A 20,617-nucleotide genomic window follows, 5' to 3' on the forward strand; every position below is an offset into this window, starting at 1 on the left:
TGGGACCCAGCGTTGCTCTGTGCCGTGCGGTACCCGGGGTGCGGGGAAAGAAGTCGAGCAGGTATCTGACACTTCGATGTGAACGATTTCCCTATAAAATATTAATGACGTATATATAATCTAATTGCTTCCTTAGGGCAATAACCTCTGACAAAATGGCCCTGATTAGAAGATAATTGAGTGTGTTGAATTGCGTCCTAAGAGAGCTTAATGTTGACAAGGTCCATTATCTTGTGATAATGACCCCCTTTTGTCAGGTGTTAGTGCCATTTAGGAGACGCTCCGGTCGGAATAAATCCTTCCCTTTACCTCTTTTGTCTAATTACGCGGATTATTTTACAAATCAAAGCAAACTTTTGCCTCCTGGGCAGGCCTTGGGCTGGAGGGGAGCGACAGAGCGGGTGGGCAGAGCTCCTGAGAGCTCCGCGTTTACTGTTGCTGCTGGAGATGCGCATCCCAAAGGTCGGGATATAAAGCAGGGAGAGACCCCAGCTGTGTTCTTCCCCTCGGCAGCTTCTTCCTGGAGGGTTCGGAACTTGCTGCCTGGAAATACGCTCTCCTTGCAGCGGGGTTTAGCCAAACGCACACGCTGATGGCAGGGAGGCATCGGGCGAGGACGCTCACTTCTCGCCTCGTGTGCGAGATGAAGACGTCTGCGGTCATTTGCAGGGAAAGGATGCCGTTCAGTCTCAGGAGCTTGCCTTCCCTCCCTGCTCAGGCATGTATTGTAACTATTGTTGTACAACGGGGTGCCTTTGTCGTTCTGAGTATGAGAGGGTATCTAAATGCAAATTTCCCCCCTGTCACTTCCTAACTCGGTAATTCTGGATGCAAGGGCTGTTTCCCAGCGCTTGGCTCTGAACGTAGCTGGGGAGGATCCTGTGCACAGAAAGACGCCCAGAAATCTGCCCTCAAAGCCCAGAGCTCCTTTCAGTCTGGGTAAAGTCTCCCCATCCCAGCTCACTGCGCACAGCTCACCAGCTGAGCCGGATTTTCTCTTCCAACTTGAGAGAATTTTAGATTGTACGTTCTGCAAAGGTTTGGGGGATGGGGGGAATGGATAGGAAACCCAAGAGCTGACCCTGGGTGAGGTGCATGAGCATAAAGCAGAGGAGCTGCTGTTTTCCCCTGAAAACAAATGCCTCCCGTGCTCTCTCTCAGACATGCACGTATATGGACCTTCAAGAAAGCATTAATGTAAAACACCATTGATTTCAATTTATATTAATACACTGTGCAGTGAACTGAGATGGCTGATTCACAGTCCTCATCAGATTTCACTGTGCTGGGTAAATCAGATCCCTTGGTTCACTGTAGTTTAATTATAAGCAAATTGTAAGTGAATTAAGATAAATCGAATTAGAACCACTCTAATACTGAATAAAAACACCCACAAAGGAGTTTGCTAGGGTTTAGCTAATCCGCTTTGAGAGCTAATGGGGATTCATTGGCCTGGGTGTCCCTGCATGGAGAAGTGCTGATGCCAGGGCTGGGTCCTCTCGGCACCTAAAGGGGCTGAGAAAGAAGGGGACAGACATTTTAGCTGGGTCTGTATGATAGGAGATGCAGAAATGGCTTCAGACTACAAGAGGGGAGATTGAGGTGGAGCTGAGGAAGCAGGTTTGGCAGTGAGGGCGGTGAGGCGCTGGCACAGGTTGCCCAGAGAGGCGGTGGTGCCCCGTCCCTGCAGACAGCCAAGGTCAGGCTGGACGGGGCTGTGAGCACTGCTGAGCTGTGGGTGTCCCTGTGCGCTGCAGGGAGCGGCACCAGGCGGCCTTCAGCTCCCTTCCACCCAAACCATGCTGTGATTCCATGGCCATGGCCTCAGTGGAGTACAGAGTTCATCACTGACCAAATAAACCACAAGCGGCCAGATGAGCTATTATTGGGCAGACTGTTGGCCAAATAAACTGCTGTTGAATGGGTAAACCATCAGTCAGATATCTCCACTTGTCCCCATCCTCACCAGGGAAGGGCTGTTCTGTTTTAACAGTGGCAGCCACTGGGGAGATGGAGAACAGGCCCTGAGTGTTGCAAATTAGGTTGAAAGTCTGGAGAAGAGGAGCTGGAACCGACTGATGAGGCACAAATTGGAAGCTGGGGTGGATCTTTCTTTCTTTTTTTCTTTTCCTTTTTTTTTCCTCCCAGGGAAGTGTCATTTGTACAAATTGCCAGTTCGTGCCAGCTTGGGAGAGACCTCACAAGGGAAACCTGGAGCCTTCCCTGCTTTTCATGTGAGCGGATGCCCCTTTTATTTCTGAGCAAGGAGTAAGTGGAGAAGAAAGGAGCCCCTGTCAGCCTCACGGAGACAAATTGCTTCCTGCAGCAGAGGTGGCTCGGCGCTAACAACCACCCACTGCCAGAGGTGAGCCGAGGTGTCCCCACCAGCCCCTCCTCCTGCATGCCCACCCCCCCAGCCGCGGGCTTTTCAATGCAGCCCGGCTCAGTAACCAACCGTCCCTTTCATTTTTATCTGGCCAGAATGATTTACTGGGCCGACGTGTGAAAGTGCACGGGACTCTGCTGCTCGGGTGGCAGAAAATACCTTCCTGCCTAAATGAAATGACCCTCCCAGCGCGCAGGGTTAAAGACAGATGTGGTGCTCTTGTTCCCTGCCTCTTCTACATCAGATGGGCTCTTATCTCCCCACGTGCTCTCCTCTTTGGGAGGAGGTGGGCAGAACAGCCGCCAGAGGACTGCGAGCCCTAAAGTTATTAAAACAGTGCAGGCAACAAAGCAGTGTGGATTCCCTGCAGCTCTGACATTTCCAGAGGGTGAAAGGTAAAAATGCAGGGAGGCTATGTAGAAAACATCGGGCAGTGCTTTTTTGGTTTCTGCCTGAGCTCTGAAAGCAGCTAATTAAATGGGAGGGAGTGATCCACAAAGCAAGTTCCAGGCCAGCCGATAAAAGCAGTGCCCAATGGAGAATGGCTGTCGGGGCTGTGTGTGGATGAAGGCTTCTCCCACTGGGGAATGGCTTGGGGAATGGTTGGGAGTGTGTCTTGCACACAACCAAATGGCTCCATTCACAGCTCCTTGTCATTCACCCTAACTCAGACCCCAAGGCTGGGAGCCAAATGGCACAGAAAGGTTCAACTGATCACAGATAAGCACCAGGAAATGGCACACTCCTGGATGACCATCCCATATTACTCGTTCATCCACAGAGCTCTACAGTTCCTGCCCCATCCCAGCGATGCTCTGGGCTCCCTGCTCTCGTCCTGCAGCAGCCCGTAGGGATGCAGTGGATGCAGCAGCCCATAGGGATGCAGCAGCTGCAGCTGGCACAATGCTGTGTCCCCAGCCACCAAGGGACATGGTGGCATTAGGCACTGCAATGCTTTGGATCTGTGCTCCCAGCAGACAGAAATGATCCCCTGATCTGATTGATCTCGTGTCGGCCGTGTGTCTGCCCACGCCCCATCGCTAATGGCCTCATTAGTTAGGGAAAAGGGGTTGCTGAAGTCAATTTATAATACGTAATAGTGAAAAACAGCCGAATCGATATCTCTGCAGAGTTAGGGGGAGATCAGGGGAGGGACAGGGCCCAGGGGTGAGTTCTGATAACTGATGAGCTTAAAAACTCTGCTCACAGCATCTGTACTCGTGTTAAATACATAATCGGGAGCGCTCCATCCTGATTAGCCAGCAAGGCAGTCAGCACTTACCACTGCCTCTCCTCTCCCAGGGCTGTGAGCAAGTGGAGCTCCTCGTCCTTCCATGGGACCAGGCTGGCATGTCACTGTCACCGCATGCCACTGCCACTGCGTGCCACCACTCCTCCGCGCCCCGCAGCTCCATCGGTGCGGATGAGACGGCAGCTCAGCGGCTCTACCTGCGCCCATGCTGGGGAGAGAAAAACCTGATTTAAGTGGCTCACAAATGTGTGGGTTAAAGGCGCGCTGCTGCAAAGGCAACATGTTGAGAGCTGGAGCCAGATGGATGTGGATGAGCAGCGCAGTGAAAATTATCAACCGCAGGAACAGCGGGGGATTCCCTGCTCCGGGGAGACGTGAAATCAGGGACAGATTTGCTCTCTTGCAGCATGCCCTGGGTCGCACAGGAGTTAATCCAGAGCAGTTGCGATTACGGATTGTGCACTGAGGGATCCTAAACGCTCCCTCTGATCCATGATCCAAAACCACAGCCCCCAGCCACACAGCCCTCTGTGAAACCTCTTGCCAAAGACCTCCATTTAGCGGTAATTCCCTTTATAGCTTATTTTTGCCATGCGGCTGCACACCCCATTGTTTACCCGAGCACACAAGTCCCTGGCTCTTCTCCGTTCCATTCTCTCTCAGCTGGCTGCCATCGAGCTGATTTCCCCCTCCTCCTGTGCTCTGCCACAGAGCCTAAATCGACACATCTGTTTTTAAAGAGAGGAGCAGTCCCATCATCCTCACTTTCAGCCCTGCACATTCAACTCCTGCAGCCTCCATGGGGCTGCCGTCACCGTGTTTGTGTAGGGCCTACAGAAAACGGGAGTGGGAAAACAACAGTGTAACATTACATGTTTGGTTTTGGTTTTTTTTTTCTTTTCTTTTTTTTTTTTTTGGAGCATCAGGTTTCCTTCATTGCAGCAGCAATAAGATGTTTCCAGCTTCTTTCTGTCTTCTGATTGCGCTGAGAGCATCCTGCAGAGCAGAGCGTTCGCTCACAGCCACAACCAGCTCTGAAGGGCTCAGAGCCAGCAGTGAGCTGGCTGCTCAAGTGCAGAGCAGACTTGGCTAAAGAGGGAATGGACTGATATGCCCCCAAATGTCAGCCCTGGCTCCTCACCAGCAAACCATCCTTCAGCTTGCGTGTGTTTTGCACTTAGGGCAAACCAACGTTTAGATGGAAAGTGGGTCAGCATGAATGCTTTGCAAAGGGGAAATGAAGACCTGGAGGGGTTTCATCCATCCCACATCCAGCAGAGCTCCTGGCCAGGTCCATCCTGCTTGAGGACATCTTTCCCTGCCCATTAGCTATGTTAATGAATCTGCATCCCCAGCACCCTGCTGGTTCATGCCCCTTGTTGCCATCTCCCCTTTCTCTTGCCGTTCTTTTTCCCCCTTAGAAATTTTGCATTTCTAGCCTGCTTGTCATATTTCCTACCGGATTGGGTGTTTAATTAAAATCATAATTAAAATTGATCTCCTCATTAGCATGCACCTGCTCTACTGCTCGCGTCCTGGCATTTAATTATACGCTGAAGATGTCAAGTCTGACAGGCGAGAACGAGACCCGGCCAGCAACCCCTGACAGGACTTCTTGGTGACAACATCTGGGCAACGGGGACCCATCTGCTGGCACAGCCGGGCAGCAGGACATGGTGCTGGAATGCTGGCAGGGCTGCCATTGGTTTTGCTGGGGTTACCTTTTTATTTTAATAGCAGGATAGTCACCCGCACTTCCTACTGGAAGTTTCCTAAGCCAAGAACTGGGTGGTGAGGATGGGGATTAAGTGGACACTGAGCCCCCCGTGCTCATGCTGGTCAGGATACGGTGCCTAGAGAGTTGTGCCATCCCTTCTGCCATCAACACACGATCCTCAAGGTTTCCACCGTGGACATGCACAGCTTTCTCTCCTCTTCTTGCTCACCAAACTCTATCAAAAGCCAAAAAGGGGATCCCTGCACCCCTCCAAAAAGGTCCAGTAGCATGTGGTGCTTCCACTGTCCTGCTGGAAATAGGGCCGCCCCTTTGGGTAGTTATCAAAGAGATTATCAGAATGGTTTCTGTGCACAGCAGAAGCTTAAATCGCATCTGCTCTTTTTCTGTACATGCCAGGCAATAAAGCTGCCAAAAGGCATTTTTGGGGCCATTATAAACGAGGAGTTTTATTCCCCTGCACTTTCAGAGTCTCTAACTGATGGATGAAGTTTCAGTGGGACTCATGAAACGATGACAGCTGACGCCAAGCAGACCCACCAGCTCCAGCATCCTTGGGAGGGCTCAGTGGGAGCTGCAGGTATTTGGGGCTCCTTCTCCCTTTCCTTTTCCCCTTCCCAAGCACCAAGACCCACAGCCCACAGCTGTTGAGACTCCAGCCCAGTGTTCTGCAGTATGTAATTGACGGCACTCATCAAAATAGCTTCTAATAAAGAGTGAGGGTGGGAAGACTTTTAAATCTCCCCTCAGTCACTCTCACTGTAAGTGATGCTCATCGTTTATCCCCAGCCAGGACCAGCTGATAATGCTGAGCAACGTGCTCGCATGTATCAGGGAGAGATGATGTGGAAACAATACCTTAAGGTGCTGTTGCCCTTCCATTTTTATGGCTCCTTATGAGGCTGGGGCCATCAAATGCCAGACACAGAGACCTTCGTGCAGCAAGAAGCAGAGCCGGCTGGAGCTGAGGCTGCAGCTTTATGGCATCCCAACACCAAAGCTGTGGAGGGTATTTTGTTTGAGCGGGGAGCACTGGGGATGTGGTAGGCACATGGGGGCCTTTGCTGGAACAAGTTGTTTGTGTGAAGTGTCACATGTGGCCAGAGCCTGGAAAACAGATGTTCCCATTTTTCTTTAAGGACGCTGTTAGCAGTAGAGGGCTTTAACAGTAACAAACACTTCAATTAAAAAATATATATTAAAAGCAACAATCCAACCAGTAATAACCGTTTGACTACTCCTTAGAAAGACAGCGAGTCCCATTAATCATAAATAAGGCAGTTGAACATTATGAAGAAAAATACACAACCATTAATAGCCAGACACCAATACAGCATCCCATTGGGGAACATTATTTACGAGGCTATATTGTTATCAATCCTGCTGGGAAAAATTCTGTTGCACGAAATGAGATACAGGAAGACTGCAGTTTATGTGGGATGGAGTAGGGGTTCGTCAGTCAGAGCCAGCAGTGAACGTCGATGGTGATGTACGTTGGCTGAGGATGAGGCTCTAATACTCACTCTGCAAGGCAACGGAGTAGGGTTGTTCTGCCAGATCCTGGGGTGCTTCATTTGCAAATTCTCAATGATTTTAATGAGATTTTGCATGAGTAATAATTCATCAGCCTTGAGTAGAGGCCAGGGAGGAATTAAATGTGGGCATTTGCAAGGTTGCCGAGCTGGAGAGGGGGTGATATTGTGAAAGGCCATGTGCTCAAGAGCACAGAAGAGCAGAACCAGCCTGGAGCAGTGGAACAGGGAGGACTGGAGGCAAGAGTGAAAAATGGAGCCTAAATAAACATTTGTCATTTGATTTCTAATTACACAATTACGTAAATGTATGATATTAGTAGTCAAGAGCCTGGAGTTTTCCATAAAGAATCCCTAAAGTAAATAAACGTTTTTGAGCAATTACATCCATGGGATGAGATTTTTAAAAACAAAATCTTGAGACGAGTGCAGAAGGCAAGAAGGAAACCTGGGGGAGGCAACCAGAGAGATGAGATGGGTGCCAGGGCATGGGATGGTGGGGAGCTCAATACCTGCAGAGTAATCAGTGCAGATCAGTGGTATGAAAGGACACTGCCACCTAATTACAACAGAGATTAGCTTGAAGATGCCACGCAAGGGCATCAGTCGCAATGAAAGCACGGAATATAAAGAAATAAATGTATGTGTAAAAACGAGCAAAAACAACAGTCAAGAACAAAACCCAGGCCTCGCATTAACATTCAATAATTAAATATTTATCAGAGCTGAGGAAGTAAAATCCATTTACTGTTTTGGGCGAGTGGCAATCTTTCTTTTAAAAACCCTTTTGCCATTAGTTCCTTCCTTCCTCAGAGATGGGGCCACTGAAATAGTCTTCAAGTCTGTCTCGAACAAATTGCAGAACATTTTCCTGTCTGATTGGTATGTGCGTGCACAAGTGTTTCAAAGAACTTTCTTTCTTTAGCTCAGATCTTCACGCTGAGTGTCCTTAATGACTGGTTGCTATGGGTTCTGCAGGCTGGAGGAATCACTTCGTTAATGCTTACCATTAACCCAGGGATTATCATAAGGATGATTCCTGGCTTGTATCAGAAATAGTGTTGCCAGCAGGAGCAGGGAAGTGATCATCCCTCTGCACTCAGCTCTAGTGATGCTGCACCTCAGCTCTGGTGCTCGGCGTTGGGCCCCTCGCTGCAATGCAGGCGTGGAGGCTGGGAGCGTGCAGAGAAGGGAACGGAGCTGTGAGGGGTCTGGAGCACAATGGGGTGCGATGGGGAGCGGCTGAGGGAGCTGGGGTTGTTCAGTGTGGAGAAGAGGAGCTCAGGGGAAACCTCACTGCTCTCTGCAGCTCCCTGAAAGGAGGTTGGGTCAGCCTCTTCTCCCATGTAACTAGCGATAGGGCAAAAGGGAATGGCCTCATGTTGCACCAGGGGAGGCTCAGGTTGGACATGGGTCAGGATTTCTTCTCCAAAAGAACGGTTGGGCCCTGGAACAGACTGCCTGGGGAGGTGGTGGAGTCACTGGCCCTGGAGGTGTTCAAGAAACGTTTAGAGGTGGTACTGAGGGATGTGGCTTAGTGGGGAAATATTGGTGAAAGGTGGACAGTTGAACTGGATGATCTTGGAGGTCTCTTCCAACCTTAATGATTCTATGATGGCTTCCTATATTTTCTTTATCCTTGGTAAGGGATACAAATTGCTGCACCTAAGCAAGACAAATTCACCTAAGTTCCTTCTGTTCAGTTTTGGGGTGAGCTCTGCTTTGATCACTCCCGTTTGATTTCTGAGATCCATAGTCAGGACACAGCTCTGCTGACATCCGTCACGTTGGGCACTGCACAGGAGCACAGGCACTGCTGGGTGGGATGAGGGCTGCCCAGGGGTCTGCACCTCTGCAGCACGGTGGGACAAGGATGTGGGATGGCAATGAGAGGCAATGCCTGGCAAATGGCACAGCGGTGCTGGGAGAGCCACTGCTTCCTCACCATTCTCTAAAAGCCAGGACATGGAGCGTTGTTATGAAATTTCACATCTGAGATAATTGCATTAAGGTAATTGCCACTACAGCATTATTTTCCGTTCCTGGGAGAGAATGAGAGGAGGGCTGAGAGTATTGTGTCTGCGTTAGCAGATTAATAATTACAGCCCTTTGGAACATTGCTAGTTTGTATAGATTCACAGCTGCTGGCTCATTACGAGGCAAAGTTGAAGATACCCTATAGGAGCAATATATGGCTTTCTGCACAGTTTGTCTCTGCTGCTGCTTGGTTGTTTTCTCTATACTTCCATCAGCTTCCCAGCTTGTTAGAAACAGGAGACATTTACTACCTGAAGAAACCAAAAGTTGGAACAGTACAGAATGGCAAAACACCATCGTTTACCTGGCCAACCTGCATGGAAGGAAACATTCAGTCTGACACCATATCAGAGCAATTCCATCCTTCAGAGGAGCTGCTTCTTGTGCACAAGGTAACTAAACCTCCAATACCTCCCGTGAAGGATGAGATGTATGAACACATTCCTGTGCTGCTGAAATGCAGCCACACCATAGCCACTGTTGATATGCTGCTAAGAAATGGAGGAGAGGAAACAGAAGACTCCCATTGCCCATAGGAGGGGATGAATAATTTAGGATGCAACCAGAGTGGGTAAACTCATAATTGCAACAAAGATAACACGAGGACTCTGATCATCACGCAGCACAAGGGAATGTCAGTTTTATATCCCATCTAATAGAGCGCATCCCCAGCCACAAATAGGAGCAGCCTAGTGTGAATTCAAGGCAAACCTGGAAAAGGACAATGACTGCGTGCAGAAGCTGCTGCTCTCTTTAGCTCAGCCGCCTGATTAGAGTGAATTGAAAAATAAAAGCATAAATTGTGAAAAGAAAATTAGATTGATAAATTGATTTCAATTTTCACAATCTGGGATGTAACACAGCAAAGAATTCATCTGAAAGCTAAGAACTCTGTCTTCCCTAATGGCGTCTCTTTCACATATTGATTAATGTCTATATAAAGCATACCATCTAATTTAGGGCACAGTAAAACAATATTCTATTTCTTCTGCACAGCATCTTAAGGGATTTAACTTAGAATGTTAGCATACAGCAAGAATCTGTCATTGCTCTTATGGCAGAGCACAGAGAAGCGATGTAGGGAGGTCAGCAACAAGTGGGGAGTACAGACCTGAATAGGGGTCTGCACACACACCCATCACAGCTTTTCCCTTTGGGGAAGAACACGGGGCTGGTTGGAGCATCTCCAGGGCTGGTGAACCCCACCAGCATTGCACAGGGACGTGGGATCAGCTCTGAGCTCGCTAAGCCCATGTCAGAGCCACAGTGTGCCCACACGGCCCCGCAGCTTGACCTCCATGCATCAGAAATTACATTCCAGTCTCTGTACAACACCCAGTGGAGTATCAGCACCGAACACCTACAACCACTCAGCGGAGGAAATAGGATGACAGCTACATCTGTAATACCCAGCAGAGGAGAGGAGGCCACTTTCTCTCTCTCTCTTTTCTTTCTTTTTCTTTTTACATATGCAATTATAGTGCTGAGCATTATTTGGATTTGCCTCTACAGCTGCTGCTGTCCTGCAGTGTGCTCCAGCCAAATTACTTTTCAGAAATGACATTTCTACTCACAGCAGCACAGCCTGGCTTCCCTCAGAACGGGAGGGAAGGGGACGTAATGACTTCAGCATTCCTTTTTCCAGCAAGGCAACCAACTTACAGGCAAAGGGCTGCGTGCACTGCCTTGCAGCTCTATAGCAGAGCGAGCTGAGGCAGATCCATCACAGCTGGAGGACTGGGTCGGGAGTCACTGCTTAAATAGTAGTAGTTAATCTGGCTGTTTAATCTATTAATTCCCATTTATACTTCACTATCTCATTACCTATCCATCAAGACTAATTATACCATGCTCATTATCCTAGCATCTGATGCCCTCCAACCATTTTTATACTGTCACAAGAATGCTTACAAACTTTTATTGGTGTGGCACGCGTTCCTCACTGAGCAGCACACCGAGCAGCAGCATTCCATAGGACTGCAGCATCACGGAATGGTCTGGGTTGGAAGGGAGCTGAAGGCCGCCTGGTGCCGCTCCCTGCAGCGCACAGGGACACCCACAGCTCAGCAGTGCTCACAGCCCCGTCCAGCCTGACCTTGGCTGTCTGCAGGGACGGGGCACCACCGCCTCTCTGGGCAACCTGTGCCAGCGCCTCACTACCCTTATTTCCCAAAGCCAAACCCTTGTCTGGCTTTTACTTAAGCAAAGAGCTCCCTGAAGGATCGCTGGGGTGCAACGTGTTGTCAAAGATGATTTTATACATTGTTGTCTTTAGAAGAGCTGTGAGGTATCAAGACGTGTAGTGAGGTCTTTGCCAAGCTTACCATTAAATTACCCTTTCCTGCAGCCGTGCTAATTGCAAACCCTTGGCAGGAAGAAGGCTGCTATCGTTTTTTCAGTCATGTATACAAGAGAAGCTCCAAACAAATCCTGAATCCTGTCCTGTGTTCCCAGTACTTTATTTTACTTTTCCGCTGCCGTTCCCTCAAGCTTTATGCTTCACAGTAGGGGGGAACCTGCTGCATTCATTTATACCTGTTTCTCATCTGTTTAAGTGGTGAGGGTCTGTCAATGCAAGGAAGCTTCATTGATTTATTGTAAGATTGGCAATCACACTGCTGGTGTGGCATCACTGGCTGTGTTCTTATCCATAATAAGAAGCAGACAGCAGGCTCAAACTGGAGCATCCAAGTGAAGGGAAGGGGTAGAGGAGAGGCAGGATGTAGAACTGGAGTGAAGAAGAGTGGGGTCAAACTCTGCCCAAACCAACACCTTCCTCTCACTCTGCTGCCCCTGGTAGAGCACTAGGGCTTTTCCTGCCCCATAACCACATTTGGTTCCAAGCTGAAGTCGGGATGCTGAGACCAACTGCGGTGCTGCAGAGCAGGAGGACTTGGGGATAAGTATGTGTTTGTTTATTTTTACAGCTCATTTCAATCTCCAGGTGCACTGGCACCATTAAAAGAAGAAAGGAGCAGCATGTAAATTGCTCACTGTATTGTAGCGTAATGAAGTATTATGTTTCCCTTGTTGCTGCATTTCATTGTAAAGAATCAGGAAAGAGAATTGGCCTAACACTAGCTCCCATTCCGCTCCTGATACTGGGGAAATGAGGGCAGAACCTCATACCTCATTCTTTTCCAGGCTAAAGAAAGTGGTGGCTTTGTGCTGGGATGCATCTGGACAGGCAAAGCACCAGGCAGAGGGGGATGGCTGGTGCAGGATGACTGGGGATGGAGCACGTGGGGAAGCAAAGTGGAGGCTCCTTGCTGTTCCCCATTTGCACACACAGCCCTAGCCCTCCGCACAGGATGCCTCACACAGCTCCCAGCTGCACTGGGGCTGGCTATAACGTGCCCTAGAAATGCTGCTCACTGCATGGTGAGCAAGAACCCTGTTGCTAAGAGGACTGTAGCCGGTTTTTCTGTGCCGATCAGGCTGTCAGCAGCCTGCTCCTTTGTTCTCCGCCTGGTAGCACGAGCAAAATAGTTAAAAAGGCATGAAGAATAAAGCCCTCTAATTTAGCTTTCCTTTCAACTTGCAGGAAGCCTCGTGGTAAAATCATCCCCCGCTGCAATCCCTCTGCACGTTCACCCCAGGGCTGCATTCACCTCCTGCCCCATTTCCAGCACTGAACTCATCCTGCAAAGCTCTGCCACCAAGGGCACGAGCATGTCTGTCCCACATGAGAAGCTGGCCCCAACCCAAGGCAGATCTCTGCAGAACAGAGCATGCATGTAGCACAACACCTGCTTCAAGCTCGGGGAGAAAAACATGAGATCCCTCCAGAACTGGGGGTCCCAGCGCTGCTCCCATCCCTGCAGGAGGCACAGAAACGAATCAGAGAAATAAGAGCAGAACACTTCCCTCAGATTTCTGAGAGCCTGAAATGGGGGAAGAAGAGTAATCAGAGGCTCTCTCCAGCAAGAATTTAAGTGGCAGCTTGATCCTCTTTCTGTCAAACTTACTGAGAAGACTCCTCTTTGGTTCGACAGGAGATAGATAAAACGTATTATTGTTATCATTACATATGAACACCAGCCAATCTGGCAAAATTCATCTGCGTTCAGCCTCGTCTGTGCGTATGGAATGAATCAGGTTGGCAGCCACAGCCCTGGGCTTCCAGCAATCCCCACTTTGATAATATAAACAGAAAATTGGAAAGGAAATGTCATCGCGGTGAGTTCATTCCTGAATCACGTTTGATGAAATACTCTTTATAAAACCCTTAAACAGCCTAAAGCTGTGAAGAAAAGAAGAAGAAAAAACACACATGTAACTTTGCTCCCAGGAAAAAAACAATTAGCGATACAATTAGTTCTCTAAAAGGCAGCAAGAAATAATTGAACTATTTCTTTCGCAGGAAGGGACGGTGATGACAGCTCTCAATTTTGGTATTGACAGCAGAGGAAGCAGCCCATGAAAGTGGTCATTCACTGGGAAATTTGGTCTCTTGGCTGTGAGAAAGTCTTTGGGTTCCAAAGCCTGTGGGCCCACGCATGTGTGATGCTGTCTGCATGCAGGCACTGAGCCAAACCTGGGCATGGGACTGCCCAGCTCAGAGCCCACGGGCTGCGGATTGAGGCTGCCTCCAGCACTGCTTTATTGCAGGGGTGTGCAATGGAAAGCTATTAGAAATTGTGCTGGCTGGGGTTTTTCCAGAGAAGGGGAGCTATAGATTTGTCTCTGCCATTGAGAAATGAACTGGTACTAGCAACACAATTTTAACTTATGAATTTCTGATCAATAACCTGTTTTCATTGATTCCCTTACTTGCTGTAATGAACTGATTAAGAGAAACACAGCTGCAAAACCAAGTGCAAATCGGCCCGGCTCCATCCAGAGGGCAGAAAGGCAGCATGGATCCCTTGGGGAGTGGTGTGGGCTCCCAAGGAGCCCCATGGCCGTGGAGCAGGTTTCCTCTGGCTTTCAAGGGGATTCTTGCATCTCCCCACCACCAAGCATGCATTTCTTCTTGGCAGGAGGTTCCTATCCCATAGCCAAACACAAGCTGGTGTTTTCAGACTTTACAAAGAAATGCAACTGATGAAGGAGAAAAGCAAATGTTTTCAAAACCCATTAAGACACCGCATTTGCACTGGCAGCTTGGGACTTTCTCATTCTGTTCAAGCCAGTCCATTTATATCTGCTCTTTCAACTTACTGTTTCCTCTTGCTTTTTTTTCTTACCTTAGCTTCCATTGTTCTCTACCATTTCCAAAACGCAAGAGTGAAAAAAAAATACATATTTTCTTCCCTTAACTACTTTCATCTGAAATTAAAGCTCACATTGGCTGACCCTGCTGAGGCTGAATCTCAGCATTTTCTGTATTGAGCCCTTCCTGTAAAATTTATTAGATGGTGCAGTGCAACCCTCATAAAAATACAATAAATGGCCCTGTTTGCATTATGTGCCATAATGACTCTAACCCAGTGGCATTCTTAGAAGGACCTCTTTAGAAATAAAGGGGCAGAAAAAAAAGTCTAACAGAAATCTTTTGGGTAATTAGATTGCCAGAGTGCAGAAACCTTTAAAATCATTTTAAATCAGAGGAAACCCAGACTTTAAATCAGAGGTTAACAGCACTTGGTATAGTTGCAAAACTCAACAGTCTTGCAACCTTGCAAGTTCTTCCTTGTGCTGTGTGCACTTAAAATCATTACTGGGTGGCTTTTATGCCTTTTCCTTGGTATCTCATTTGCCTGCAGAAATACAGCTCCTGAGAAGACCCTCTCCACACCCCATTGCTGTGCCCTGTGGTGTGCTAAGGGATGAATCATTTGAGTTGGAAGGGACCCTTAAAGGTCACCTAGTCCAACAGGCATGGCACACGCTTGGAATGGAGGGATGCTCTGCAGGTGGGAGCAAGGTGCACAAATACAACAGCAAACAGTTCATCATACAGTGCCAAGGTGCCAGGCAAGGGGCTGGGCACACGGGTGGGTGCTGGCTATGGGACTGCCCCACAGAGGAAGGGCAGTGCTGGTGTCAGGCTGTCCACTTGTTCTAGGGGAGGTGTGTGCAGTTATTCAGCAGCTGCTGGATTTATCCGCCTCATTTCTCATGGCTGAGCTGGAGTTCACCCAACGCCTTCTGAAATTTAGCTACAAGGAAGGACAGTATATTTCCTCATGCCTGTATTATGTATGCTATAAAATGCTTGTCATGCTGATTTAAAAAGAGATGTTGCATTACTTAGAAAATATTTAGCCCTATATGAAACCAGTCATTTGAAATCAATGATGTACTTCAATATATTCTGTTGGATACAGACTGGCTCCCAATCAATTCAACCCTTTCTCAGCGCAGATTCTGGCGTTCTGTTCATTCGTGCACCCTTAACATCACGAACTGCATTTCAGACCTTGCACTGCAGATGCACTGCAGGCACAAGGGCGTGCAACACGGACAGAGCTGGAGGGAGCTGGCAGGCAATGAGAGCTGCTGGTGAGGAGTGGCACAACGATGGAGTGAAAAGGGAAAGGTGAAAACCTCCTTGATCACGGGGGAATTAATTACTGCACGACGTAAAAATTGAGAGCTTTCCCACCCCTCAGGCCCCGTGCCTTCCTTCCCCTCGTGCTTTCCAGCGGTGCTGCCACGACCTCAGCGGCGCAGCTGGAGGGCTGTAAGCTACGAACGCAACCGCAGTGCACATTCCTGCAGCTGGTGATTATTACCAGCGTGTTTTTCAAAGCGTGCTGTTTCAGAGCGCAAAGCCAGTTTTCAGATGTGGCTTTCCCCATCCTTAATCCCTGAGGAAGCCTGGCCCTGTGGGTAAACACGCTCGGGCTCCAAGGCTCTGCAGTGGGGTGCTGCGCTGAGACAAATTAATTTCATAGCTCCGCTAAAGCAGTGTGAAGGTTTTGCCTATGGGTTATGTGCTCCAGGTGAGTTATTGACGAGGATACCTACTCCCCAGGGAGAAGGTTAAGTAGAATAAACACCAAGGCAAGGTGATGAGCAGGGAATGAACAGACGGGCCACCCATGGGGGCACTGCAGCAGCCGAGTCTTGTGCCTATTTACCAGCACCCATCACTGCCTCACCCCCCTATACATCACCACCCCTACACCCCACAGCCTTCACATCCCCGCTCCCCCCATTCACCACTGGCTTTCTGGTGACAGCCTGAGTAATGCAATAATGCTCAGGAGCACATCTTCCACGCACAATAAAGGGCTTTCAGCTTTGCTAAACACTTTGCTTTTGCTCCAGTGTTTACCTGACCTGGCAGCCATTTATTGCTCTTTCAACTGCTCGCTTCTAAACATTATGGCTTAATTATATTTTAGGGAAGCAGCACTTCAGAAATATGGAGCTTGCTGTTTCGCTCAGGATGTGCATTTACTCGGCCCTCATTTCTTTACTGGATAAAGCAATTTTATCTGTACTTGACTTCATGGAGTTAAGTTATAAAGCGGAGACATAAAGCAAAGGAGAAGTAGAGCAAGACTGGAATAAAGAAGAGGAGAAGGCCCTGTCCTGGAGCTGCCTGGCTGTAGCGCCCACCTTCCAAGCATGGTGCAGCTCCCAGCCTCACAGGCCACCAAGGAGAGGAGTACAGGGTGACACTGTAGGAAGTTTCTTCATTCTCTCTGCTTTTTCTGCTTGCGTACCAAGTATGACACGGGTTTGGACAAACCCAGATCCTGCCAGCCAACGACTGCCTGAGAACAGCCAAATCCAAATATAGTTGGGTAACTCGATTTCTCCCCTCGTTCCCCAGGGCAGGGCTCCTGTCCTGTAATTTACTCAGATGGTACGTGGAAATGAAAACAAAGAGAGCATGAAAACAAAAGCTCACTGCTCCGCACAGCCAGTAATCGAAAACTCCTGACACTAAACAGAAATGAAAATGTTAATGGCAAACACCCAAGGCAAATGTATTCCATATGCAAAGGATAGCCATAGGCTGACAAATACAAATGTTGCCTTAGCTACGGAGGGAGGAAATAAAGAAATGCTACAGCAGAGAAGAAAGTAGATTTGCTTCCTGCTGAGTGCAGCCCAGCTCCCTGCAACCTGTGGCTCCCTTTGGCCTGCAAGTGAGATCCCTGCAGCACTGGGATGCGGGGCTGTGCTATGTGCACTGGGGAACCTGTCCCTCCTGGCTGTCCCAAAAGCACACAGCAGCCATGAGCATGAGGGACGTGCATATCTCCCTAACCAGCATCTCACTAATGTCTGCCAGAATGCACGAGAGAAAACACAGATGGAAGCAACACCCATTGGGCAGCCAGCACTGCCAGGAGTTGCTGCATAGCTGGGGAAGACATGCCATACATTTCTCCCGCAGACATTCTTGAGACAGAATATCAGGCTGCTATTAATGGCTTAAAAATAATACACAGAGGTATAGCAAGAATACAGAATGTCTCATCTGCAAGCTCCAGGGAAATTAGGCTAATGCCTGGCAAATGTTGGACAGAAAGAGGATCGCTCTGTTCCCAAAGCCCCAGTGGCTGCCGCTGGGATGCTTTATAGCACTTTGTCTTTTATGGCTGGAGATCTTTATGGCTCTGGTGTTTTTAATAGCAATAGCGATTCCTCCTTGCATACAGCCTTGCCATCATGTACAAGGAGACCTGGTGATCAGGGTTCTAACCTGAAGCCTCAGAAATCGGCCTTGGTTCAAGCCTTGCTCCTCCATGGCTCCCCTGTAAGATCCCATCCATGTCTTTTGGCTGGGCACCAGTTCACTGAGGAGCAGCAGCACTGCCAGCAGTCCCACCTGACCTCTGCTCTCACCCCAATCCTGAGATACAAGCGATGCTCAACCAAACTCCTGAAGGTTTTCCCCCATCTTTTTACAGACCTGCCATGTGCCTCCAAAAGCGGGCAGATTTCACACTTCCTGGGTTTCACCGCAAGTGTTTATTACAGCTCCATCTGCGAGTCTTAATTAGTGGATTTACCGACAGAAACTTCATTAATGCAGCAGTGGGGCTTGCTGGCAGCATCCCACGCCCTCCTAGTGCTATTGAAGGGTCGCAGACAGCGTTCCTGGGGTGAGACAGCTCCTGCCCATGGCAGCAGGGAGCAGATGACAGCAGCTGCTCCCACTCCTGTCCCAATGGAAGCTACAGGGCTGGGTGAGCACTTGCCCATGCAAGGCATTTTGGAGAGCTGGGATATGAGACCCACTGCTCACCACGTCCCATTCCAAACAGCATTTCCTAAAATCAGACACCCATCTGCACACCACCAAAGATGGAGCCTCTCTCCACCAAGACAGGTCCCCAAACAGCACACAGTAAAAGCACAAAGCAGGGTTACCGCTGGATCTTTCTCTTTCCTCCTATTTCCTTCTTTCTTTCTTTCTTTAAACCAGAAATAAAAGTTAAATGTGAAGTCGAAACAATAAGGCACGGGAAATAGCAGAAATAACTTAATTAAGTTTTTAAAGATTTCCATGCTTGAATAAATTAGCCTTCCTGCAAATGTCACAACAGTCAGAAAAAATGTGTAATCAATGGAGCACAGTGTTACTTTGCTCTTTGTTTAAATGAAAGCTCCGGTGGCATGTTGCTTCTGCCGCTTTTCTGCATCTCTCTCTTCCTCCCCACTCCCACCTTCTCTCTGCCCGCATGCTGAGCTGCTCCAGGGGAAAAGCACCAAAAAGTTAAACATCAGCTTTTCTCCATATTGCCAACGACCGGGAGAGGTTTCATTTGCTTTCCTACCCACGACTTCACGTTCCCCTCCAACTTGCGAGGCAAGCAGCTTTGCAGGGAAAGCGCGATAAACCATTGCTGTGTGCTGTTGACACGAACAAAAAGGGGGGGGCACTGCTGCTTTTTCTGTCAATTAGGCAAAAAAATAGAAAGGCGCAGTCAGCGTGAGTGCTGTGTGATGCTGTCAGGGCTCAGGGTACATGGAAACTTCCTCGCCCTGCTCCAGCTCATGGGGTGGCTGAAGGAGAGCAGAAAAGCGAGGAAAGGCTGTGGATTAGCGCTGCCTGGGTGAGAGCAGCAGCTCAGCAACCATGTCCACCACCTGCCCTGCCATCCCAGCTTTGGAAGGAGAGCATTAAGGGATTGGTGCTGCCTGCGTGCACAGGAGAGCTTCCTGCAAGGCACACGAAGCCGTGCTTCTGTTCAAGCTCAGCTACAAACACTGTGTCCAATTTCAGGCTTCACACGTCAGGGGAGGTGCGAGCCAGCTGGAGAAGGTTCAGGGAAAAGCAACAAGAGCAATCAGAGATTTTAAAACACTGATACATGATGAAAGGTGAGAAAAATTTGGTTTGCTTATTCTGTAGAAGATGAGGGGAGACATGAAAACTTCAAACATTTAAAGGAAAGCTCTGAAAAGGAAGAGGATAAACAGTTTTTCATGTTTGCTACGAGGATGACAAGATAAACATAAACTGCAGCAAGGAGCATTCATGTTAGACATCAGAAACACACTTCTAATGGCACAGCGAGTAAAAGCTTTGAAAAGAGTGAGCACCCAGTGCACGCCTCCATTGGCACAGTTAGTTAAGTCTTGGGATGGATGGCCCAAGGACAGAGTGGAGCATTCCCTTTTTGGGGAACAGATTGGAGGAGCATCTGTCAGGAGGAGTTTAGGTGGGGCTGGTCATGCCCTGCAGCCTGGGGGTAGATCAGAAGGCCCCTTGGGATGAGCATCCAACCCTGTGTTTTTGTGACGTCATTTTGGTTGCAGCTCCATCCTGAATGCAGCCAGCGTGCAGTGATGAGAGATGCATTAGCCTGGGGCACTCAGGAATGGGTTGAAAAGTTGGTGTTAAACTGAGTGATTCCAGTCTTGTTTTCTCTAGAATTGCTGAGAGGAGACACATCTTCTTGATTACAATTACTCTCATATGAGAAATAGACTCAGGGCATCCGAATATTTTGCACAGGACACCATATGGGCATTAAATAATAGATGCCCTCTGTTCCTTCAGCTGGGTCAGATCTGAACTCTGATGCTGCAGAGCGACAGATGCAGCACCTTCTCCCTCATTTACTCCCTCAGGCACCAGAACAGTGGCTGGTGCATGGAACATGCCTGGTTTGGCACATCCTGCATCCCTCCTAACTTCACATCCTTCTTCAGGGTCTGATTTCCCAGAAGCAGAAGGACTTCCTCCAGCCCCGACTGGGCAGAGCTCAGCTGACTGCAGCAATGCATGTTGTCCTTCTGCTTGCAATTCACCCCAGTAACTCTAATGCTGAGTTACAGAGTGGTTCTTCACTCCTCTGGGATGTGATTCCCACTGTCTGCAAGCTGTAGTATGACACACGCTTTCTAATAAACTGAATCAGACACAGAAGGCATTGTAAATTCATCTTTCTTCTAAGTCCGTTACGATGGTCCTCAAGGAATCAGTGGCCAATGCTGAAATCTCGAGAGGACAAAAGCGACTGCTAGATTAAAGTGAAGAGGAAGGATTTTTCTTCTTTGAATCAGCAGCCAATTAAATTTTCAACACAATAAAAGCGAAAGGCAAACTGTCTGACTAATGAATGTTGCTGGCCGATCCCGTTACACTGACACCACACTCCACTGCTGTGTGGTTGCTGGGGCTCCAACGGGTGAGCGTGGGGAAACCCAAGACAACCAAGGAGCATCAGAGAGACCTGTCAAAGTCAGGGGAATTGAGCTCAAAGTCAGCCCCAGAGCACATGTGCTTGGTTAATTATACACACTCATGGAGCCCTGAA

The 20,617-nt window shown here is 48.7% G+C and overlaps 1 long non-coding RNA gene across 2 annotated transcripts; it reads left to right on the forward strand.

Moving 5' to 3' along the window:
* Window positions 1–1,689: 1,689 nt before the first annotated feature.
* LOC122186171 lies at window positions 1,690–6,565 on the forward strand. Of its 2 annotated transcripts, XR_006181074.1 has the most exons (3): window positions 1,709–2,365; window positions 3,689–5,953; window positions 6,163–6,565. It is a non-coding gene; the product is annotated as an uncharacterized LOC122186171 (long non-coding RNA). The 2 variants fall into 2 exon arrangements; XR_006181073.1 differs by lacking the exon at window positions 6,163–6,565 and having other exon boundaries at window positions 1,690–2,365; window positions 3,689–5,146.
* The last annotated feature ends 14,052 nt before the right edge of the window (window positions 6,566–20,617 follow it).

The sequence above is a fragment of the Lagopus leucura genome, unplaced genomic scaffold (assembly GCF_019238085.1).
Source record: "Lagopus leucura isolate 7727_CA_CO unplaced genomic scaffold, USGS_WTPT01 Super-Scaffold_100034, whole genome shotgun sequence".
Lineage (NCBI taxonomy): Eukaryota > Metazoa > Chordata > Aves > Galliformes > Phasianidae > Lagopus > Lagopus leucura.